Source organism: Dermochelys coriacea, chromosome 13 (genome assembly GCF_009764565.3).
Source record: "Dermochelys coriacea isolate rDerCor1 chromosome 13, rDerCor1.pri.v4, whole genome shotgun sequence".
Classification (NCBI taxonomy): Eukaryota; Metazoa; Chordata; order Testudines; family Dermochelyidae; genus Dermochelys; species Dermochelys coriacea.
In genome coordinates, this window is record NC_050080.1 from 37,115,817 (window position 1) to 37,141,884 (window position 26,068).

A 26,068-nucleotide genomic window follows, 5' to 3' on the forward strand; every position below is an offset into this window, starting at 1 on the left:
CCGCTAGCCTGTCCAATCTCCCCGCCCCCCACCTACCCATCCTGGCAGCTGATATCCCGGCTTCCCCCGGAGTTGGTGAGTTTGCTCAGAGCTGAATTAAACGAGCAGCAGTTGCACACACACACCACTACCAAGGTCTGCTCCCCCCCCCCACCCCAGTGGGGATTGGAGACACCCCTCCCAGCCAGTGGGGATATAGCCGCAGGCCATGTGGCAGCAGGGGATGGAGATGGCACTCGGCTGAGCGCCTCTCACTCATCAAAGGCAGCTCAGGGTGAGTCTCCACCACTCGCCCCCTTTCTCTTTTATTCCTCCTTTGCTCTCTCTCTGTCTCCCTGCCCCCTATGCTGCCAAGCACAATGCCCTCCCTCCGTTGCCACCTGCGGTGCAGCTTCCCTACTCCTGGTCTCCTGCCAGCCAGGCATTCATTGGGGGTAGAACCGGCCCACAGGATCCTGATGGGTCTGTTGTTCCGGTGCAAAGATGCACTGACCAGGCATGGCTAGGCACGAATTCACCAGTGCCCCCTGCATGGCCCCTACCATAGCCTGGGATCCAGCTGCTTCTCCTTCCTCCCCCCCAAAACTCCCATACAGCCACATCCCAATGGCAGTGCCTCTGCGCCAGCCCCCTGCCCACCGGCCATTACAGCGCAGCTGCTCTGTGTCCCTGGCTCTGCCGGTGCCCCTCACTCCCAATCTGCAGCCCCCTCCTAGCCCAGCCCTGCGCTTCCCCCCACCCACAACTCTGCTCATGCCTCAGTCCTGACCAGCAGTCCTCCGCCCACCTAGATGCACACCTGGGCTGCTCTGCGGCTTTGCCAAGTCCTCTCAGGACCACGCATGGGCAGAGGGGCTGCGTGGGGAGCCCAGCGCCCTGTCAGACGCATGGAGATGTTCTCCCTCTCTGAGCCATGATATTATTCCGGCTCCTCTCTGCCAAAGCATCAGGTGCAGCCAGGACATGGGACCAGCTGAGGGGACATGATGGCAGGGAAGGAGATAAGCATGGGGGGCATCAAAGTGGGGCCCTGGCTAGCTGCCACCTGATTCCCTCTGCCGCACACACCCCTCCACCCACGGATACCCATGGGTATGATCCTGGGTTCCCCTCCCCAACTCAGCTCATACTTTCCCTTCCTGACAAGCTGCCTCTGTTCAATGGCTGAGACTCTGTGGTCCAGATTTCCAAAGGTAGTTAGGGGCATTCAGATGCAATGGGATTTTTCAGAAGCAGTTCAGGCGCCTAATTCCCATTGGATGCACCTTGCTTATGTGCCTAAACCCCTTTGGTGTTCTGGCCCCAAGACAACACAGCAAGTCTGTGGTAGAAAGGGAGTTGAACCCACAACCTAGGCTAGTGGTCTTACTACAGGGCTACCCTTAGCCTGGGGAGCCGGTTACTGAGCTGCATCTTTGCTCCCTGTGCATGTGTGTGTGTCCAGCATGATGGGGCAAGAGAACTGGATGGTGGTGACCACATTTGTCCTCCTGGACTTGTCCCTGCCCACGAAGTCCAGCTCATCCTCTTCTTCCTCTTCCTGCTCTCTACATCGTCCTCCTCCCGGGCAATGGCCTCATCTCTTCACTGTCTGGGGTGACCCCCACCTGGGCTCCCCCATGTACTTCCTGTTGGCCAACCTGACCTTCCTGGACATCTGCTACTGTTCTGTCACCCCCCCAAAGATGCTGGCTGACTTCTTCTTGTCGCAAGACTATCTCCTACATGGGCTGCATGGCCCAGATCTGCTTCCTCCACCTCCTGCGGGCTGCCAAAGCCTTCCTTCTTCTCTTCATGGCTTATGACTGCTACGTGGCTGTCTGCCAGCCCCTGCACTACACAAGCATGGTGAGCAGGGGGGTCTGCTGGGCCCTGGTGGGGGCATCTTGGGCAGGGGGCTTCATTCCATCCTGGTGGGGCTGATTGCCCAGCTCTCGTTCTGTGGCCCCAACATCCTAGACAACTTCTTCTGAGATGTGCCCCAGGTGATCATTGGTGGCCTGTACCGATGCTGCCCTGGTGGCGATCCTGACCTTCTCCAACAATGGGCTGGTCATACTCCTGTGCTTCCTTCTCCTCCTGGCCTCCTACTCCCTCCTCCTGCTCAAGCTCTGGACGCACTGTCCCCAGGGCTAGAGCAAAGTGGCCTCCACCTGCATCACCCACATCATTGTCATCTTCATCATGTTTGTGCCGGCCATCTCCATCTACTGCCGTCCCTTCCGCACCATCCCTCTGGAGAAAGTGTTAGCTGTGCTGCACACCATGGTCTTCCCCCTCACCAATCCCATGATCTACACCTTCAGGAACAAGGAGGTGAAGTTGGCCATGAGGAGGATGGTTAGCAGATGTGGGTCTTGGGGAAGGGAACTGACCAAGCAATGCAGGCTTTGGGAATGTTTTTTGTATGTGCATGACCAGAGTCTTATCTCAGTTACACCGTTGCATATTTGTACTATCTAAGGAGTAAATTTCTAGTAGTGGTAGTAAATTTCTAGTAGTAAAGTTACCGTGGAGTAAATCACTAGTATCTATGGAGTAACTTTCTAATAATTTTGTACAAACTATTGAGTCATTCTGAAGAACCTCTGGAGCAATTCCGTACTAATTTTGCAGGATATATACAGTGTAGCCCAGATCCTCAAAGCTATTTATGTCCCAGCTCCCACTGATTTCAACAGCAGTAAGGAGCCTAGAGTTATTTGAAGATCTGTGCCTAAAAGTGCAGTATTTCTGTAGTATCTACCAAGTAACTCCTTACTAATTTTGTAAGTGTAGGGTCTGTAATATTGTTTTCTATGTGTAAACTCAGGTTCTGGTCTCATTTACTTTGGTGTAACTCTTTGGGGGAAGCAAAAGTGGATGGGAATCTGGGAGGCAGTGACCATGAGTTGGTTGAGTTCAGGATCCTGACGCAGGGAAGAAAGGTAAGCAGCAGGATACGGACCCTGGACTTCAGGAAAGCAGACTTTGACTCCCTCAGGGAACAGATGGCCAGGATCCCCTGGGGGACTAACATGAAAGGGAAGGGAGTCCAGGAGAGCTGGCTGTATTTCAAGGAATCCCTGTTGAGGTTACAGGGACAAACCATCCCGATGAGTCGAAAGAATAGTAAATATGGCAGGCGACCAGCTTGGCTTAATGGTGAAATCCTAGCGGATCTTAAACATAAAAAAGAAGCTTACAAGAAGTGGAAGGTTGGACATATGACCAGGGAAGAGTATAAAAATATTGCTCGGGCATGTAGGAAAGATATCAGGAGGGCCAAATCGCACCTGGAGCTGCAGCTAGCAAGAGATGTCAAGAGTAACAAGAAGGGTTTCTTCAGGTATGTTGGCAACAAGAAGAAAGCCAAGGAAGGTGTGGGCCCCTTACTGAATGAGGGAGGCAAGCTAGTGACAGAGGATGTGGAAAAAGCTAATGTACTCAATGCTTTTTTTGCCTCTGTTTTCACTAACAAGGTCAGCTCCCAGACTGCTGTGCTGGGCAACACAAAATGGGGAAGAGATGGCCAGCCCTCTGTAGAGATAGAGGTGGTTAGGGACTATTTAGAAAAGCTGGACGTGCACAAGTCCATGGGGCCGGACGAATTGCATCCGAGAGTGCTGAGGGAATTGGCGGCTGTGATTGCAGAGCCCTTGGCCATTATCTTTGAAAACTCGTGGCGAACGGGGGAAGTCCCGGATGACTGGAAAAAGGCTAATGTAGTGCCCATCTTTAAAAAAGGGAAGAAGGAGGATCCTGGGAACTACAGGCCGGTCAGCCTCACCTCAGTCCCTGGAAAAATCATGGAGCAGGTCCTCAAAGAATCAATCCTGAAGCACTTAGAGGAGAGGAAAGTGATCAGGAACAGTCAGCATGGATTCACCAAGGGAAGGTCATGCCTGACTAATCTAATCGCCTTTTATGATGAGATTACTGGTTCTGTGGATGAAGGGAAAGCAGTGGATGTATTGTTTCTTGACTTTAGCAAAGCTTTTGACACGGTCTCCCACAGCATTCTTGTCAGCAAGTTAAGGAAGTATGGGCTGGATGAATGCACTATAAGGTGGGTAGAAAGCTGGCTAGATTGTCGGGCTCAACGGGTAGTGATCAATGGCTCCATGTCTAGTTGGCAGCCGGTGTCATATGGAGTGCCCCAGGGGTCGGTCCTGGGGCCCGTTTTGTTCAATATCTTCATAAATGATCTGGAGGATGGTGTGGATTGCACTCTCAGCAAATTTGCGGATGATACTAAACTGGGAGGAGTGGTAGATACGCTGGAGGGGAGGGATAGGATACAGAAGGACCTAGACAAATTGGAGGATTGGGCCAAAAGAAATCTAATGAGGTTCAATAAGGATAAATGCAGGGTCCTGCACTTAGGATGGAAGAATCCAATGCACCGCTACAGACTAGGGACCGAATGGCTCGGCAGCAGTTCTGCGGAAAAGGACCTAGGGGTGACAGTGGACGAGAAGCTGGATATGAGTCAGCAGTGTGCCCTTGTTGCCAAGAAGGCCAATGGCATTTTGGGTTGTATAAGTAGGGGCATAGCGAGCAGATCGAGGGACGTGATCGTTCCCCTCTATTCGACACTGGTGAGGCCTCATCTGGAGTACTGTGTCCAGTTTTGGGCCCCACACTACAGGAAGGATGTGGATAAATTGGAAAGAGTACAACGAAGGGCAACAAAAATGATTAGGGGTCTAGAGCACATGACTTATGAGGAGAGGCTGAGGGAGCTGGGATTGTTTAGTCTGCAGAAGAGAAGAATGAGGGGGGATTTGATAGCTGCTTTCAACTACCTGAAAGGGGGTTTCAAAGAGGATGGCTCTAGACTGTTCTCAATGGTAGCAGATGACAGAACGAGGAGTAATGGTCTCAAGTTGCAATGGGGGAGGTTTAGATTGGATATTAGGAAAAACTTTTTCACTAAGAGGGTGGTGAAACACTGGAATGCGTTACCTAGGGAGGTGGTAGAATCTCCTTCCTTAGAGGTTTTTAAGGTCAGGCTTGACAAAGCCCTGGCTGGGATGATTTAACTGGGACTTGGTCCTGCTTTGAGCAGGGGGTTGGACTAGATGACCTTCTGGGGTCCCTTCCAACCCTGATATTCTATGATTCTATGATTCTATGATTCTTCAGTATTTGCTGAGTAACTATACAATATAGATGGAGTAACTCCATAGTATCTGTGTAGTAGCACTGTAGCAGTTACAGCATATCTGAAGAGCAGCCCTCTTGTACTTTCCTCATTGCTACGAAATAATGGTGTAGTATTTACAGAGTAACTCTATAGTATCCATGGAGATGACCTGTAGGATTTATGGCATACCTCTGCTGTCATTCCAGAGCTAAGCTAGCTCTAGGATGGTTATTTATTGGCACATATCAGTTAATAGTAACAAGATTTATGTTACCTTGACTACTCATGGCAACACACAGCAGGAAATGTGGCATAGAGAGCATGCGTCAAGGACTAACTATGATTTTCTGGAGTCTCCTGGAGACTCCTCAGAACATCTGTGCCCTTGAATACCATGTTTCCGCTCTTAGTGCATTTGTGGGGATATTTCTATTTGCTCCAGCCACTCAGCCATAGTCACCTGAAGGAGGAAAAGATTTGTCTAAATGCGGCACTGCTTGCTGAGGACCAAACAGAGTTTGGCTGGCAGGTTCATGGGGTACAAACAAATTCTGGCTTAGCTCGAATAAATTCTGTACGGCTAACTCAGCTTCTGTAGCTAGTGTGGATTGTGTATTGCAGGAATATGGGCAATTTGATTTCATGACAAAATGCTTCCATGGGATTTATCAGCCAAAGATCACAAAGCACTTCATGGATACTGATGTACTGAGCATTTAAAACCCTCCAGGAGGTAAGGAAGTGTCATTAGTAAGGAAACTGAGGCAAAGAGTGGGGACAGAGCTGTCAAACATCACACAGAGTGTCTGTGACAAAGCTAGGATTAGATTCCTGGAGTCCGGGCTTCCAGCCCCATCATGCTTCAGCTACTAGACCCCACTCCCCTCCTTGAACCCAGGAGTCCTGGCTCACAGCCTCCACTCGAACTGCTATAGCTCTCTCCCGATTGGCTATTTTAATTTCAGTTCTGCAGTACATAAATAAATTGTAGTATTGTACAATTAATCATTGTATTATTATAACTAAGAGCTGGGAGCTGATTGTTTTCAGACGGGCTCCAAAATATCCTCATGGTCTTCTAAACGCTCCTAGTCCTGAAGTTTGGACCCTGAGTCTAGCATAAATCAAGCATTTCAAACCAAGAAAGGGGCTGGTTCTGTTCGACCGGACGGAAAAAGCGGTGGTTGGCAGCTCCTCGGACCGCCACTAGAGGGCAGTAAACTACTGAGAAAAACACCCCAGCGGCTTCCACACACAGCGAGGGGTCCCGAAACCGGCCTGGCCTCGGGGCTGGAACCAGGGGTCGGGCCATTGCCCCGCAAGAGGGGGCGACTTTCTTTCTGTCCTCCCAGTTTCCAGCCCAGAGGAAGGAAGGGAGGCGGCTCCGTAGCGATGTTTTTCAGGCTCCCACCCATCCGCCCCCTGTGGAGTCGCCTCTCCCTGGGCTCCGGAGGAGCAGCCGTGTCAGTCTGTATCCATAAATTTGTTAGTCCCTAAGGTGCCACAAGTACTGTTTTTCTTTTTGCGAATACAGACTAACACGGCTGCTACTCTGAAACCTGTGGCCCCCTAGACACTCGCACATTTCTTAGCGCCTAAGCTTCCCTGGGCTACAGCTCCCTGCATCTGGCTGAGTGACAGGGTTGGTGAGGTGCTACGTTTCCTTGGACCAACATCTGTTGGTGAGAGAGACACATAAGTTGGTCCAATGAAAGGTATCACGGCACCCACCTTTCAGAGTAGCAGCCGTGTTAGTCTGTATTCGCAACAAGAAAAGGAGGACTTGTGGCACCTTAGAGACTAACAAATGTATTAGAGCATAAGCTTTCGTGAGCTACATGCATCCGATGAAGTGAGCTGTAGCTCACGAAAGCTTATGCTCTAATCAATTTGTTAGTCTCTAAGGTGCCACCAGTCCTCCTTTTCTTTTTGCGCACCCACCTTGTCTCTCTGCTATCCTGGGGCCAACAGTGGAACAACAACGCTACAGTCTCTCTATCTAGCTGTCTGTCCTGTAGCTATCTGTCTATCCGTCCCATACACACCCCTCTGTCTCACTATCTGTCCCATATCTACTTATTTATCTATCGCTATTGCAGATATCCCTCCTTCTCTCGCTCTCTCTCGCTCATATGTATTTTATAGATCTGTCTGTCCATCCATTCATCCTTCCTATGTGGAATTAGCGCGCTGTCTCTCCCCGTATCCATCCATCTACCGATTGCTCTATGTGGTGTTATCTGTCTCTCTCTCCTATCTGTACTTATTTATCTATCTATCCAGTTCACACATATCTCTCCCTCTCTCATACATACTTTATCTACCTATCTATCATCTTACTCTTATATTGTAGTATCTGAAGGAATACTTACCATGGAAAGTTCCTGCTGCTAATACAATTAATTGAAATCCCATATTGCTTTTTATTAGTTTTGACCCTATTCCTGTTGGTTTCATTTAGAGCTTTATTTTGATGCAGAGAGCTGTATACTAATTTTTAAATGTGTGTACTCAGCTCCAAATAATAAAAAAAAAGTTACATATATTTAAAGGGACCTCAGCAATAAAAATATACAAAACTTTTAAATAAATATTCATTAATAATAACGATATGTATAAAGTAACCTAATTGAATACCAATATATTTGAAAATATGTATTAATAATCCTGACTATAAAATCTAAATAATAATGTTAATCTTTTGCAATCATGTTTCGATTACAATAATATTTATAAATCATTCAAATACTGTTCCAATTCCTTATAAATATTAATAGCAAATGTATTGTTTACACCTCAATCTAATGTTATTTCAAATTGTTTATATACATTTATTTAAAGCAATCAATGTGTTTAGAAAGCAGTCTGACAACACTTCAATGAGTTTCCAAGTGTTTATTAGAAGCAATCATGTTATCAGTCAAAAAGCATTTCATTCAGTTCACAGACACCCATTAAGAGCAATCAGGGTGTTTAAGGCAATCTATTCTCATTTTATCCTGTTTGTACACAGTAATTAAGACCAAACATAATGTTGAAAAGAAATCTAATGATGCAGATCTTTATAAGCATTTATTATTGATAAGAAGAGGAATGATTAAATACAAATCTTTAGTAACTGTTAGAAGAAAAAAGGAGCAGGTTGACCCAGAGGAGGATATGAGTACAGGCTTCTTTATTGCGATACTTGTTCCCCTGGACCCAATTGTCCAGTAAGCACTGGATTAGTTACAGCGTACTCTTTTTATTTAAGTTATTATTGGGACAGGGTCAGGCCAGATGGCTACAGGAGAGTGATCCTATTGGTATCTGGGAAGTGGGCAGGTGAAGCCCATCCACTGATAAAGGATCCCCCCCAGCTTAAAAGGGGGATCCACAGGACCTAGATACCAAATAATTCCGGGGGACAACTAATGAACTAACAGGGACAGGAGTGTGGTCAAAGGGTCAAACGAAGGGAACTGGACGGGGACACCGAGCAGAGAACCCCGGACAGAGCCCACTGCTCCTCAAAGGCCTCAAGGGAGTCAGAGGACACCGCCAAGAGGAACTCTGCCTGGATACGTGAACGGACCGAGGATCAGAAATAGGCCCCACACTCACAGGAGACTCCATCGGCCAACCTCCTCCCTCTGGTTTTGTAGATGGCCATTTTAGCTAGGGTCCGGAGGAGGTTGACCAGGAGATCCCGTGACTTTGTGGGGCCACGGATAGGGAGTGCATAAATAAGAAGGTGAGGGGAAAAGTACAACCAAAAACGTAATAAAATATTGGTGAGGAGCCGGAATAGGGGCTGCAGCCTGGCACACTCCAGGTATGTGTGTGCCAGGGTTTCCCTCATGCCGCAAAAGGGGCAGGTGTCTGGAATTGAGGTGAACCGCGCCAAGTACACGCCCGTGCTCACGGCTCCGTGAAGAAGCCGCCAACTGACATCCCCGGCAGGCCTCGGGACTAAGGTGGAATACAGGCTGGCCCACCAGGGCTCCTCACCCTCCAAAGGTGGCAGAAGGTCCCGCCATTTTGTATCGGGGTGGGACACGAGGGTGAAGGCATGAAGGGTGTGGAGCACGAGCGTGTATAGATGTTTTCTTGGCGCGATTTGAAAGAAGACCGTCTGCATCTCGTGCAGCCAGCTTACAGTGAAGGAGTGAAGGGGTCAGTTGGGTCCACAGGGCAGGGGTCCAATTAAAAGGTCCGGCAGACCTGGGGTAGAGGGTGGGCAGGGCGTGCCCTCATGCAGGACCCGGTCGAGCTAAACCTGAGCAGTGGGCGGCAAAGCGGCCTTCACCTCCTGAAGTATTCACCGGGGGGGGGACTCCGCCACCTGCACACGGAGCTGGGGGTTGTGTAGCAGGGGCTCCGCGAGGAGATCTGCCCCCTCGGTGGCCGCCACGGACCTGATCGTTGAAAAGAGTTTCCAGGTCCGGAGGAGGTCCTGGTAGAAGACTGGCAGCCCGGAGAGGTCTCGCGGAAGACCTCTCGGATGGAGATAAAGGAGCTGCCGGTCGTATCGGAGCCCTCGGAAGCGGCGCAGGAAGGCGTGCGCCAGTATGCTCCACGCCGGACTGCCTGCACCATAAAGGAGCCTCTGCAGGGTCTGGAGGCGGAAGACATGGACCTGAGTAAGCAGACATTTTAGGCCCAGCCCTCCCTCCTCCAGAGGTAGATGGAGAACCCCTGCAGGGACCCAGTGCAGTCCTGACCAAAAGAACTCCAGAATCGATGTCTGGAGGCTGGCCAGGAAACCCGGGGCCGGGACTAGGGTGTTGAGCCGGTACCAGAGGATGGACAGGACTAGTTGATTAAGCATCAGCACTCTCCCTTGAAGGGAGAGGCACCGGAGTAGTCCTGTCCATTTCCGGAGCCGCTCTATCACCCCGCCCTCTATTTCCTGCCAGTTCTCCGGCGGAGAGAGATGCGTGGCAGAAAGGTAAACGCCCAGATAGAGCAGCGGACCCGTGCTCCACCGGATGGCCTGAAGCGCGGGTGGGAGGGAGCTCGCCTGCCGCCAGTCCCCTACCACCAAGCCAGAGCTCTTGACCCAGTTGACCTGCATGGAGGAGGCTGCCGAATAGATGGCCTGGCAAGCCTCCACCCGTGCAAAGTCACCCGGGTCCTGGACCACGAGGAGCACGTCATCAGCGTACGCCGACAGGACCAGCCGCAGCTCCGGCTCCCGCAGTACCAACCCTGTCAACCTCCTTCGGAGGAGACAGAGGAAGGGCTCGATCACCAGAGCGTACAGCTGGCCTGAGAGGGGGCACCCCTGCCGTACTCCTCGCCCGAAGCTGACCAGTTCGGTCAGGGTCCAGTTGAGCCTGACCAAACATTCTGCGGAGGCGTACAGCGCCCGGAGAAAACCCACAAACTGGGGTCCGAAGCCAAACGCCTGCAGAGTGCTCAGGAGATATTCGTGATCCACCCTGTCGAACGTCTTCTCCTGCTCTAAGGACAGGAGGGCAAACGACAGACCATCCCTACACCCGAGTTCCAAAAGGTCCCGGACCAGATATAGGTTGTCGAAGATGCTGCGGCCCGGGACGGTGTAGGTCTCGTCTGGGTGGATCACATCCGCCAGCACGGACCCTAGCCACAGCGAGATTGCTTTTGCCACGACTTTGTAGTCCGTGCTGAGGAGCGAGACGGGATGCCAATTTCGTAAATCGCGGAGGTCCCCCTTCTTTGGCAATAAGGTGAGCACGGCTCGCCTTCACGAAAGAGGGAGGACCCCGCTCTGCAAAGACTCGGCCCAGACGGTGACTAGGTCTGGGCCGAGGATGTCCCAGAACACACGGTAGAACTCCATGGTCAGCCCGTCCATGCCCGGAGATTTATTGGTGGGCATGCGACGGAGGGCTTCCGAGAACTCGGCCAGAGTGAGAGGCAGCTCTAGCCGGTCTCGGTCGCCCACGCTGACCGTCGGGAGCTCCTCCCACAGCACTCTGCAAGCATTAGGATCGGTCGGATCCGGGGAGAAAAGGCTTGCGTAGAAGGCTCTCGCCCTCCCACACATCTCCACCGGATCCGTGAGGGGGGTGCCATCTTCTGCCAGACGGCAGGTGACATGTTTCTTGGCCCCCCTCTTTTTCTCCAGGGCATAGAAGAAGCGGGAGCTGTGATCCATCTCCCGAAGGAGACGGATGCGGGATTGAACAAAGGCACCCCGGGCCTGATGGTCCTCGAGGGCCCGGAGCTCCTCCCACTTCTCCCGACACGCTCCGCAGAAGGGCAGATCCTCGGGGCTGGCGGCCAGACGTCTCTCCAGCTCTAAGACCTCCCGTTCCAACTGCTCTATCGCCGCATCCCTCTGTCGGCTGGCGCCCCAGGTGTAGTCACGGCAGAAGAGCCGGGCGCGCACCTTCCCTAGGTCCCAACACCGCCGTGCCGAGGGAAAGGCACGCTGCTGCCTTCGCCAGGCCAGCCAGAACTCCCGGAAGGACGCCACGAAGCCCGCATCCTCCAGCAAGCTATTGTTAAAATGCCAATAGGCCGGCCCTGGCCTCTCTGCGCAGAGGGAGGCCGTCACGGTGGCTAAATGATGGTCAGAAAATGGGGCCAGCCGGATGCTGGAGGAGTGGGCTCGTGAAAGATGGAAGCATGATAAATAATTGCGGTCCAACTGGGAGTGGCGCGACCGATGGGCCTCCACCCGGACAAAGGTGAACGTGGAAGTGTCATCCGGGTGGTGGTCGCGCCAGACGTCCACCAGGGAGTGGTGTTCAACTATCTCCTGGAGGACGGTGATGGTGGCAGGGCTCTGCTCAGTCCCCGAGAGGTCCCGCTCCTCAAGGGTGATGTTAAAGTCCCCTCCCAGGACCAGGCACTCCTGAGGATCCAAGGTGCCGAGGAAGGCGGATGCCTGCTGATAGAATTGCAGCCGCTCCGGGCTCACTGCCGGGGCGTAGATGTTGACGAGGTTGACTACGAGCCCCTCCATGCAGACCCGGAGGTGCAGCAGGCGGCCCGGCACAGCCTCGGCGACCCCCAGCACCTCGGGCTGTAGGTCAGGGGAGAACAGGGTCGCCACTCCAGCCGTACGAACTGTGAGATAGCTAAAGTAGACCCTGTTCCCTCAATCCAGCCGCCAGCTGTCTTCGGCGGTCGGATCCATATGGGTCTCCTGCAGGAAAACCACAGAGTACCCCCCCTCCCGAAGGAAGGAGAGCACCTGGGACTGTGGATACCCACCCTACAGCCACGGGTGTTCAATGTTGCAATGGTAAGAGGTGCCATGAGGAGGGCTGGGGGAGATCCTCGCCGGCAGGGATGCTCACAGCTCCCGACGGGCTGCGCAGCAGTCCTACCCCGTAGGTGAGTAAGGAGTCACGGAAGAGGTGGACCCACTGGTAGGCTGTGGTGCCCTGCTTCCCGGTCCTTTTACCCTCCCCCATGTGGCCCGGAGGATTTGATGAAAGTCCCCCCATCGCTGGAGAGCAAGTTGTACTTTGTTGCGGGAGCCATGGACGTCTTCTAAAAACTCCTGCAACTCCTCTCGCAGCGCATGAGGGGATGGGGTTACGGTCTCCTGGTTACTCCCTGACGGGGCCCTTGGTACAGCCCCATGGCCCATCGAGACGGGCAGACAGGGTGCGGACCCCCGCCAGGGCTCCTGATGGGTTGGCCCCACTAGGCCCGCCTGGAACCCTGGGGCGATAGGGGGTGGTGGAGGGAGGATGGCAGCCCCTGGTGGGTCGGGACGGGTAAACACAAAGGTCACTCCCTGGGGGTCATAGAATCATAGAATCATAGAATCATAGAATATCAGGGTTGGAAGGGACCCCAGAAGGTCATCTAGTCCAACCCCCTGCTCAAAGCAGGACCAAGTCCCAGTTAAATCATCCTAGCCAGGGCTTTGTCAAGCCTGACCTTAAAAACCTCTAAGGAAGGAGATTCTACCACCTCCCTAGGTAACGCATTCCAGTGTTTCACCACCCTCTTAGTGAAAAAGTTTTTCCTAATATCCAATCTAAACCTCCCCCATTGCAACTTGAGACCATTACTCCTCGTTCTGTCATCTGCTACCATTGAGAACAGTCTAGAGCCATCCTCTTTGAAACCCCCTTTCAGGTAGTTGAAAGCAGCTATCAAATCCCCCCTCATTCTTCTCTTCTGCAGACTAAACAATCCCAGCTCCCTCAGCCTCTCCTCATAAGTCATGTGTTGGAAAGGGGAAGGAGACAGTCCCAGGGGTGGCGATAATATCTTGGGAGGTGGACGGGATAGGGGCAGGGGCAGGGTTAGAGGTGAGAGTCTGGGCGGGGAGAGGGCTCTCAGTGATGCCGGGCGCAGGCTCTATGGTGGATTTGGCAGCCACGGCATCAGGAGGTGGACTCTCTTCTGTAGGGCCCCCTCCCGGGAAGGAGGCCGATTGCTCCTCACCAACGAGGGGTGCCCCTGGTGGCTCAGGTCCCAGCCGCGTGGCACTGGCCGTCACCTCAACAGGCTCGGTGGCCATCAGCGGGGCACCATCTGCGGCCGAGTTGATGGAGGAGTCCAGGGGCTCCTCGGAGGTGGAAGCGGAAGAAACGGTTAGGGGGAGGGAGCATGGGGAAAGGGGAGTTGGAGTGAAGTCGCCCAGATCAAGGCTCACTGGTGTAGGGTCGTCCTCCCCCTGGGTGACCAGGGTCAGACCCAGGGCCTTGATCTCCTCATATATGGACAAGAGATCAGTTTCCGCCACCCTGGGATTCTCCTCGCCGGCACCTGACGTGACGGTCACCTTGGGGCTCACTGAGGTTTCAGATGGTGCCAGGGAAGGAGGGGCTTCCTCAGGGGCCTCGGAGGGGAGGGACTCCCATGGAGGGGAGATGCTGCCTTCCAGTGTTGCCACGTCTTCCCCAGCCGGCACCGGTGGATGGAGCAGACCCGTGGGTAGAGCGGAAGGCTCGGCATCGGTGCCCCCCTTCCTGGTCATCCGGGGGCCCTCCGCGTCAGATGGGAGGAGCGGAGCTCGAGCCTTCCGCTTGCCCCACTTCCCCTGAACCAGGGCCCAGCCCTCCATAGCATCATCTGGGGGCTGGCTAGCAGGGGTTGTGTCAGGGGGCAGAGGCGATGGCTCAGGGACTTGAGGGGGTAACGGTGGAGCAGCACAAGGGAGGGAAGATTCCCCTTGGGGTGGGCCCTCTCCCATGTCCGGCGGTGTCCCTGCCGCACCCTCCTCCACAGGCCCCGCCAGATTGCAAGCAGCGGGGGTGGGGCTCTCCCACTAGTCTGGTTATAGTGTGGGACGTGCCCCTTGGGCCCGAGCGAGAGCAATGGTGGACTGGGAAGGAGGAGGGGCAGTTTCAGGCACCGAGCAGCCAGGGGCGCCGGCGATGACGGGGAAGGTGCCCTGCAGGGGCTCGGGAGTCCCAGATGCCCCTCCTTGCCGGGCCAAGGGGCAGTCCCTCCGGACGTGTCCCATCGCCCGGCAGAGGTAGCACCGGGCCTCCTCCGTGGAGTAATGCACCCGGTAATGGGTCCCCTGGTAGGGGACTAGGAAGGACACCTCCAGCGCCTCTCCGTCGCGCGCCGCCGGCGGCAGTTGAAGCTGCACTTGCCGGCGGAAGGAGAGGACGTGACAGAGGGCGGGGTCTTTGCAGCCCATCGGGAGAGGGCTGATGACAGAGATGGGCTTCCCCAGGGTAGAGAGGGCGGGTAACAGGACGGAATTGGGGAGAAAGGGAGGGACGGAGGTCAGGACTAGGTGGATGCCCAGGTCCTCTAGTGGCTCCAGGGGGACGAACATGTCCTGGCCAGGCCCTTCTCCACCGCCTCCTGGGCGGCGGCCTCCGATGCTAAGAAGAAGACGACCTTGCCATACATTTTGGAGGTCGCCACAATGACCGTGGGCCCCACCACCCTCGCCAACGCCCGCACATAGGTCTCCACGTGGGGCGAGGCAGGCACCAGGAGGCAACGGACGCCGTGCTTCCTGGTCATGGTGGGAAAGGGGCCCCAGCCGCTATAGATGGTTGCAGAGGTGGTGGCTGGGAGAGATGACTTAGCGGCAAGTGTGGGGTATGCCCTGGGGGTGAGGGAGGGGCACTCGCAGAGCTGGTGGCGGGAACAGCAGGGAGGAATGCCACGGCCACGGCAGTGGGGGCAGCCCCTGCCATGGAGGGCCTGGTCTTTTTAGCGGTGGTGGTAGTAGTGGTGGGGGTTGGGGGGACACAGATGGATCGGGGGGCAGTTCCATGCCACACCCCCTGTGTCCCTGGAAACACAGTCAAGACCCCCCACCACAAGAGCACTGTTTAAAGTTACTCAGTCTTAAGGCCCCCTCCACGGTGGTCTGCAAAGTCTCTAGGTGCTCCCCCACGGGTAGATGGTCCTCTTCTTCTCCTCCTCGGGCTTCAGCAGCTCCAGGCAGCAGACTCCACGGCAGCAGCTCCAGGAACTCCAGGTGGTGGTCCAGGTAGGCACCTCTCAGGTGGTGGTGTTGGTGGTGTCCACAGCAGCAACGGCTAGGGTCCCTCACTCCCCCTTTCTGGGGAGTGGGCCAGCAGGCCCCCCCCCCAAGAGGCTGCAGTTGGAGCAGTAGCAACACCCAAGGGTGGGGGGTCCAGCAGCCGGTCAGCGACCAGATAGCAGAGAACAGAGGGGGTGGTATCTGGCCCAGCCAGGAGAGCAGCTGGAGTAGCAACAGCAGCAGGGAGAGCCCAGGGCCTAGCAGCAGCAGCCCTCTCCCTCCTTTCCCTCCAGGCCAGAGGGCTACAGAAAAGTGATCATATTGGGATCCGGGAAGTGGGCGGGTGAAGCATTATCAGACACCAGGAGGAAGGTCCTATGGTGAGGATAAAGAAGGTGTTGGGAGGAGGCCATGGGGAAGTAGCCCAGGGAGTTGTAGCTGTCACACAGCTGTTCCAGGAGACACTCTAGACAGCTGCATTCCACAGGGCCCTGGGCTGGAACCCGGAGAAGAGGGTGGGCCCAGGTTCCCCCCAAATCTCCCAACTCCTGGTTAGACACAGGAGGAGTTGACCTGGACTGTGGGATCACAAAAATGGCCAAACTGAGGGCTACCGTGAAGCTCCAAGGCGAGCAAATCTGCCAATAAGTGCAAGACCCACCAAGGTAGAGGAGTAACTTTGTCACAGTATGTAAACACCTACATCCATTACAACATCCCAAAAACCCTTGTTAAGTAATAGAAACTCCCATACTATGATTACACCCACCCCTATTGACTGATTACAGCATTACACATATTATACACACATCTTTCCCTTGAAAATACATTTCTTTGCAGTAATTTGTTGCTACAAATTCCCTTAATCTGCAGTTTTCAGGTGAGGGAGGAAGGGGCCATCATGACCCAGGGCTCGCTTATGTAGCTGGGAAAGGAAGGGAGGAGGAGATAACACTTCTTTAGATCCCCATATTTCTTATGCAGCTGCAACACTTATCAATTCTTAACAAGGAGAAGGGTGGGGAAAGGGGTAACACTTTACCTATTAAGCGAAGGAATAGTTGTGTGACTGTGCCTACTCCCTGATACCATGCCAGCACACCAGCGGGTTCTCATGTCTGTTAGTTAACCCTTACATATCCCAGCAGTAACCTCCTCCTCCTCCTCCTCCTCCTTCTTCTTCCTAGCCCCAGCTATATGTGGTTGGCTCTTTTCAGCTTGAAAAAGAGACGACTAATGGGGATATGATAGAGGTTTATACAATCATGACTGGTGTGGAGAAACTAAATAAGGAAGTGTTATTTACTCCTTCTCTGTACACAAGAACGAAGGGTCACCAAATGAAATTAATAGGCAGCAGGTTTAAAACAAACAAAAGGAAGTATTTCTTCAACAATGCACAGTTAACCTGTGGAACTCCTTGCCAGAGGATATTGGTAAGGCCAAGACTATAGCAGGGTTCAAAAAAATTCACGGACGATAGGTCCATCAATTGCTATTAGCCAGGATGGGCAGGGAGGTGTCCCTAGCCTCTGTTTGCCAGAAGCTGGGAATGGGCAACAGGGGATGGATCACTTGATGATTATCTGTTCATTCCCTCTGGGGCACCTGGCACTAGCCAGTGTCGGAAGATAGGATAGTTGGGATTATACTACAAAAGAGATTTTATTTTTACAGCATCCAAATTGTACTATTTATTTGGAAAATCAAATGCTTTCCAGATGAAAGATTGTTACCAAATGCAATTATAAACAGTCACCAACTATGATAATTTACATACAGCAAAAGCTCAGAGAAAAATGAACTTTTAACATTTATATTCCCCATCCACCATGTGGGATAACTGTTCCCTGAGGAGTCACAGATCTCTGTTAATGTTGTTTTATTATGATCTTTTATTAATAATGTCTAGCTATGAATGTTAACCATTAACTACTAGCTCCTGATTAATAAATTTATAACAAATGGCAACAAATCAATTGATAACTGATATGTGTTCATTATTTGATAACAAATGGATGGTCATTAATCATTAATCCAGAACAATTGATATTCATGCTGAATAATATGATTGCAACATATCTTTCATGTAGGATGCAGAGTTAATTCCAGATTCAGGACGTGTCCCTTATAGTAACTTATCCACCCTAATCATTTATAATGTGCAGTTAGTAATTATCAGCCGGTCGTTAATTATTAGTGAGTAATAATTTTGAAACTTACTGGTCATTAATTATTAGTTTTCTACTCTCAAGGGTGGTGTGTTGCTAAGCATTGTATATTATAGTCTTACAAGTATATATTAGAATGATAAGACTCATTAACAAGGATTCACTGTCATTTATTGGTATGAATAGGGATGGCTAAGCTTATCAGTGTCACAGAGCCAGAAAAGTCCCCGAGGCAAAAATCTCAAAAGCTCACAAGTCCACAAAGGTTGCACCTGGGATCCAAATTCAGCTACTGCTACCAAGGGGATAGAATGTTACCCTCTCTTAGTAGAAGTGACGTTCACATTAATCTGGCTCATCCAAGGGGACAATGCCTAGGAAACCCTCTCCTGTTTGAGACTGAAAAGTGTGGGGAGCTCAAACTGTAGGCTATTGCTTCAACGTATCTAGCACAAAAGACTCCGAATTCAGGCTGGCTGCCTTTCTGGAGCATGCGTGAGTCAAACATGAGTTATCGGGCTCAGTATACGGGGAAATGGGTGAAATTTGCCAGCCTGTGCTATAGAGCGGGTCCAACTGGATGATCTAATGATCCCATCTCCCCTTAGACTGATGAATCTATATGAACCAGGAAATCTGAATCCCAAGATGCCGTATTGTCTCAAAGGACTTCATAATAGCTATGGTAATGATCATTTATAGTAATACATAAAGCACCAGATCCTCAGCTGGTGTCAACTGGTCGTAGCTCCATTGGAGTCAATAGGCAGATCCCCAGCAGGAGTCAACTGAAGCGCTGTAGAGACATAGGAGCTCAAGAATTTGTCAAAGGAGTTTTATACAATTTGTCACCCAAAGAACACAAACACTTTACCATTGGGGAAAGAGACACAAAAGAAGTTACTAGACTTGCTCAAGGCTGCATTGAAATAGAACCCAGGAGTTCTGCTTCTAGACCCCTTCCATTCTTTAATCACTAGACCCCCTCCCCTCCTAAAGCCACCCCTTCTCTAACCAGTACCTAATTTCACAGCAAGTCGTCTATGACACCCATTCCTCCTTCTATGCCACTCTCCAGATCCCAGTGCAGAGCCTCAAGGATCTCCTAAGACCCAAGTCCTCAGTTGAGGTGGATACCCCAGGTGATTATTGCTCCCCAGACTCTTGGTTGCAATCTCACCCAAGATTCACCCGATGGCAAATGTCCCATCCATGCCCTGATGCCCATTGGTTTGGCTGTTGCACCAGGGATGTGGCCGAGCCAATAGGGAGTCTCCTCCTTTCCCACCGGTGGCCAGAATTGAATAGGCAGCCCTGATAAACATACTGAGTGGACGATGAAATCTATCTATCTATCTATCTATCTATTTTCTCCAGCCTTTCTATTTTCAAAATCTCTAGTTATCTACTGATCCTACAATCTGTGATATCTCCATATCTAAATCTCTCTCTCAATCCATCTGTGATATCTCCCTTTCTCTTTCTGTCAATCCATCAATATACTGCTCTATGCTGGGCAAAAGGAGTACAGATAACGTTCTGGTGTATTTTGTGCAGCTAGATGGTGCCAAAACATCTTCTTCAGGGATATCTATACTGAATAATGGGCACTAGGGGCAGCAGAGGATGGGGGTAGAGAAAGGGCAGCTATACTGTATAATGGGCACTTGGGGCAACAGAGGGTGGGGGGGGAAGGGGGGCTGTACTGTACAATGGGCACTAGGGGCAGCAGAGGGTGGGGGCAGGGAAGGGGGGCTGTACTGTATAATGGGCACTAGGGGCAGCAGAGGGTGGGGGTGGGGAAGGGGGGCTGTACTGTACAATGGGCACTAGGGGCAGCAGAGGGTGGGGGCGGGGAAGGGGGGCTGTACCATATAATGGGCACTAGGGGCAGCAGAGGGTGGGGGTGGGGAAGGGGGGCTGTACTGTATAATGGGCACTAGGGCAGCAGAGGGTGGGGGGAAGGGGCAGCTGTACTGTGTAATGGGCACTAGGGGCAGCAGAGGGTCGGGGTGGGGAAGGGGCGGCTGTACTGTATAATGGGCACTAGGGGCAGCAGAGGGTGGGGGGAAGGGGCAGCTGTACTGTGTAATGGGCACTAGGGGCAGCAGAGGGTCGTGGTGGGGAAGGGGCAGCTGTACTGTGTAATGGGCACTGCGGGCAGCAGAGGGTCGGGGTGGGGAAGGGGCGGCTGTACTGTGTAATGGGCACTAGGGGCAGCAGAGGGTCGGGGTGGGGAAGGGGCGGCTGTACTGTATAATGGGCACTAGGGGCAGCAGAGGGTGGGGGGAAGGGGCGGCTGTACTGTGTAATGGGCACTGCGGGCAGCAGGGCCAGGACTAAATACACATACATATTTTCAAACCAATCCCAGACCCAAGCAAACCAGGCTGTAGATTTCCATCTGAGGCCCATGAGTCCCAAGACAGGACAGTCCCCGACAGCCCATGGGCAAGAGCAGAGCCATGGTGTCGACCCACTCAGCCCAGCCAACCCCACCCTGCAGCACACTTGTCAGCCCTGAGATCTGTTCTCTCAGCTGAACGACCAAGTGCTCCAAGGCCCATCTGGTGTTTGTCTTCTGGGTGTTTTTCTCCTCTCCTCATTCAGCCCTCAGTTTATTTTCTGCCCCCTCAGTGTTGTTCTGATTCACGGGGACTCCCCCCCGGACACCTGCTTCTCTGGAGCAGAGCTGAGGGGACACCCCAGCACTACAATTAGACCCTGTTTTCTTCTGGGAACTGAAATCGGGAGAGGGCCGGAAGGCAGAGCTGGGAGCACCCGAGATACCACAGCAACCGCAGGAGATACTCAGTGGACAGCCGCTCTCATGACGGGGCTTCTCTCCTTTGCTTGGCAGGACCACGGCCCTTTGCTGACAGCACGCCAGGGTCAGCATCACATTTCCATGGGATCCTTGTTTCCAGATACCTTGGGAAATCTAGCCCAAGTGGCCGTGTGTCTTATGTTTCCCAGGGCTTGGGAGCCCTTTGCCCCTTTTTCTGTGGTTTCTCCATGGGCCTGGGATTTGTAGGAATGGAGGTGCCCAAACCCCTTTGAATTTCAATGGGCTTTGGGGTCCCAACTCCCAGAGACTTCCTTGGAACTCCCAGCCACTGACTCTGATTCTCACCCACGGTTTGGGGCCCCGGCACTGGAGCGATCAGAGCATGGGATCTGCTAAGCCCAGCATGCAAACTGGACTCCGAGGTCTGAGTGGAAGAGGCAGAGCCACCCGGCGGGTTTTCACAAGCATTCGGAATTGAGATATTATGAAACTATATCCCCGGCACATGAAAGGCAACGAGTGGGGAATTCCTGCTTCCCCCATGACATCTGCCGTCGGCTGTGATAGTGTCAATGAAAACCCATGGGACGTGGCCTGCTATCCAACCAGGCCTAGATCATGGTCTGGGGACCACAGACCACGGGGACACATCACTGCAGCAGAATTTCAGCTCATTTTCATATACAAAGCAGTTTCCAGCCATTGGGGAGGAAAGATTGAAGATGTGGCCTGATTTATCCGACACATCCCTGAGTGTGCACAGAGCCTGAACCCATCACTGTGGGGTGTGCGGAACTGCCCCAGCTATGCTAGTGTGTTTAATGCAGGATTTTCTCCTAGTTTTGATTATTTGGATTTTAAATGGGATGGGAGCAATACGGGAGGAGGGAACTGGATTGTCATTTCTCTGCGTGGTTTGAATTCAGGACTCCTGGGTTCCATTGCTATTGGAGAGAGCAGTGGGGTTTAGGGTTTAAAGCGGGGAGGGCCTGGGGGCCAGGACTCCTGGGTTCTATTCCCAGTTCTGGGAGGGGATCCGGGACTAGTGGTTAGAGCAGGATGTCTGGGAGCCAGGACTCCTGGGTTTATCTCCAGCACTGAGAGGTGAGTTGGGGCTAAGAGTCCTGTGGCACCTTATAGACTAACAGACCGTTCGTTTATAAGGCGCCACAGGACTCTTTGCCGCTTTTACAGATCCAGACTAACACAGCTACCCCTCTGAGTTGGGGCTAGTGGTTAGACCAGGTGGCAGTCACTGGGCACTGCCATCTCTCTGTGTGACCTGCTGTCTTTCCCTGTCCTGTTGGTGTCTCGCTCTCACCATATTTATTTCCCTGTCCCACACAGAGACGGTCCGGCAGCACCCCTTGGGGCTCAGATCCTTGCTCCCCCCTCCAGGGGGTTCTACTCACAGCTCCCTGGGCTCTGTGCTGACCCCCTCATGCCCCATGACACTGAGCTGCAGCTTTGATCCCCACCCTCTGTGCCCCACAGCTCCATCCCACCCCAGCCCCCGCCAGGCACGGGAGCGCACCTGCATGAGGACACACACACACACACACACACACATGCTCCGGCCATGATACCAAGGAGCAGGTCTCTCCAAACTCCCCTTCCCCAGCCCTCTTTCCTTCTGCCCGACGGCTCCATCCCACCAGATGCAGTTGCCCCCATGGGGTAGACTTAGAGCTGTTCGTCACAGTCTCGGTTTGGGCACCAACATGGCTGAAGGAGCCCAATCTTCCCTGACACTTAGCAGTGGGGAGATGAGAAGGGTCCCCAAGTCTCAGAGGGGCCCAGACCCATGGAGGGGCAGAGGGATAGTCCGGGAGGAACAATCTGTCAGAATAACCCCGAACATTGACGGGTCTGTGAGCTAGGGATCCTTCCCCCATGGGAATACACGTGTGACCTCCTGCCCCATTGGCGTCCATGGGAGTTTGGCCATTGCCTGCAGTGGGGCCAGGACTGGGCCCCCTGTGTCTGATCCCGGTGGCTCTGCAGATGCCCCTGTCCGAGGGGCCACAGGGAGACTGTTCCCTGGGCTACAGATGGGTCTGAAACAACAACATCCCAGAGGAAGGAGGAGACATTGCTCAGTACACCCCAGAGTTATTAGCAATAACAGCATTGAGCACTCACCCCGCATGGTGCCCCTCCCCATAGCACCAGGACTGAGCAGATAGCTAGCACAGCACCTGGCAGCCAGATACGGGACAGCTAATATCCATCTGTCCGTCTGTCCGTTCTCTGTGGAATTATCTGTCTCTCTAGCTCTCTGGCTGTGTATCTGTGAATCTATCCATCTGTCTGTCCTATGTGGAGTTATCTAATGGTCCCCATAAATGCACATCTATTTATCTATCTGTTCATACTATGTGTAATTACATCTATCTATCTATCTATCTATCTATCTACCTTATGTGGAATTATCTCTGTCTATCTATCTGACCATGCTATGCAGAAATATCAATCCATCTATCTGTACTACATAGGATTATCTATCTGTCCATGTTCCTATACTTGTATTTTTAGTATCTGAGTGAACATTTGCCTGGTGCTAGTCCAATTAATTGAAAACCCCGTCTCACTTATTGTTCTTTCAATCCAATTGATTTGTGTTGTATTTAGAGCTTTCTTTCTATGTAGAGATTCGTGTAACATTTCACAAGTCTTTGTAGAAAGATTTCAGTCCAAATATTTCACTTAGGTATTTTTAAAATGAGGTAAAGGATGGTAAATGTTACGCAGTTCTTGTAAATAAATATATATTAATAATGACTATGTTTATAAAGCAATCCTGTTCATATCAATAGCTTTGAAATCATGTCTTCATAGTTATAACAGTTATGAAGGAAGCTATAGGTCTACATATTGATCTCTTGTAATCATACAAGATAACATGATATTATAACATCATATTATAAACCAACATCACATATATTATAAACCAGTAAAATAACATCATATTATAAACCAGTCAGATATTATTCATTTTCTTTATAAATAAGTTTCAGTAGCAACGGTATTGTTTATAAACCTAATACTCTATCAACCAGTTTATATACCTTTATTAAAAATATCATTATCATTTAAACAATGTACTATTATTTCAATCTCTTTCTACACTAATAATAAATAATAACGTTTGATCTTTTATAAACACACACTGATAATAGGAATATATTTACAGAGTAATCTGATCTGACTTTCACCACCTTCTACGTAGCCACTCAGATCACTCTATTTTTCCTATATCTCTTCTGAAGTAAATATGGATCTCTCTATATGTATTTATTAATAATTATAATGTTGTATATGTGGTACATTTGCTTATAGAGAAATCTCATTTTTTTCGTTCTCTATATGTTAATATGAATTCTCTTACAATTAATATGTATAAAGAGATCCTAATCACATTCAATGAAATAGAAAATACATTCAAATTAGAAAACTAAAATTTCAAGTTAACCTAATAAAATGTAGTTCTCTTTTTAGTCTTACCACTTAGATTTCTTTACGCAGACACCTTTCTCATTAATTTTTAATGTTTATAACATTGTAAAATCAGGAGAAAAAAGAAAAAGAGAAAATAAAAATATTAATATTGTTATCATTTTAGTATATTATTAAATAATGAAGAAATCACATAATAGCAAGAAGTAGATCATGCTTTTTTCCAAGCTAGCTCTTTCTAAGTCACTTCAGAACAATAAAGATTCTATTAGAAAACAGATTTGGCCATTATTGTCTCAGCATCTAGCCTATACTATTTATTTTCAAAATCAAACTCTTTCCTGAGAGATTGGGATGAAGAGAGATGCACTGTGATCATTTTCACACAGCAGCATTTCAGATTGAAATTCTCTTCAATCATTTATATTTCTCTTACACACGATGGAGTCAAACTAACACATAGGGTCACCGATCTCTGTTAAAATTATTTTATCTGCGATCAGTTAATACTAATTGTTAATCATGATCTTTAACCACTAATTACTAGTTTATCAAAGAAAGATAAGGCATTTCCCATCACAAGTTCAAAACTCATATGCAAGAATTATTCAATAATCAAACTTAGTAAGTCATTAAAATACATTTGGCATTTATATTCATATTTCGTAGTAAGATTGTTGCATATATCTGGCCCAATAATTCTATCTCCTATTCTTGATGTGTCCCTCATATAAGGGACTGAAGGGGATTAATTAACAATGATAAAATTATTATTAATAACTAACAAGTAATGAAGCATTCATAATTTTGTCATACTTTAATTAAAACATGGTGGTCATTTATTATTATTTCCTGTTCTCAGTGACATATACGTAAAAACATTATTATTATTTTATTTCACATTGATATGATATGTATATTATGCATTAGCTATTAATGAGGAGCTAATATTACCAATTATGATTAGTTATTCATGTATTATTAATGGTATTAGCCATTGTGAGTCTCACCGCAAGTGCAAGAGACAAGCAACTTATGAACAGACACAAGTATCTTACCTTCTTGGGACCCTACATACGTCCCCAGTTTGACACCAGTTTAACTGGTAATTATTTCAGCTAGTTCAAGAGGAGGAATTCCACCCTTGCCCGGAAAGTGATTTTGGCATTAAGCTGTGTCTCAAATGCCTTCTGGGGTTGAAGAGTGAGAAGACAATCCCTTGTTTGACATTGAAACACACTGAGGGGTTATAAACAGTGAGAAGAATTTCTTCATTTCTTCATTCTATCTAGTACCAATGTGCAAGGCTCATTAAAATCCCAACTACAGCATTATCCTTATGGGCCACCACACAACGGTGCTAGCTGCTCCTTAGTATAATAACAAAAACATTTATTGGGCTGGATGCCCAGCTGGCATGAATTGGCCGCAGCTGGGTTGGAGTCAGTGGACCAGATCCCGAGCTGGTGTCAATCAAAGCTCAGCTGAGTTACACCGCTTGAGGAGTTGACCCTATATTTTATACAGCACTTCTCACCCAATGAATGCCAACATGTTCCCTACAGGGACACAGAGACACCAAAGAAGTTATGTGATCTGCTCAAAGCTGCATCGGAATAGAGCCCAGCGGACCTGTCTCTCAATATCCCCTTCTCTAATGCATAGCCCCCCACTCCTTTCCTGTGGGTGGGCATGGAACCCAGATGTAATGACTCCCAGCCTCCCTGCTCCACCCAGGAGCTAATTTCCCAGCTCATCGTCTGGTATCATGAAGCCCGTTCTCTGCTCTCCAGCTCCCGGGGCAGTACCTTCAGGATCTCCTAAGTCCCCAGTCCTCAGGCTGATAACTCAGGTGACTATTGCTCCTCAACTGGAGGGTTACGATCTAAGCTCAAATACACCCAATGGCAGGAGCAGGTCGTTTGTGGACATGACAGATGCAGACCGTCCAGCTCAGGCTGGGGGAACCCATAGGCAAATCTCCCACCCATGCCCTGATGCCCATTGGTTTGGCTGCTGCACTAGAGTCATGGACAAGCCAATGAGGAACTTCCTTGTTTCCCATCGATGGCTGGATTTGAACATGCGGCCTCATAAGACGCGGCTTCTCCCTGGACCGTCTCAGCTCTGCGCTG

The 26,068-nt window shown here is 50.6% G+C and overlaps 1 pseudogene; it reads left to right on the forward strand.

Annotated features, from left to right (window-relative positions):
- Positions 1–1,448: 1,448 nt before the first annotated feature.
- Positions 1,449–25,757, forward strand: LOC119841646 (annotated as a pseudogene).
- The last annotated feature ends 311 nt before the right edge of the window (positions 25,758–26,068 follow it).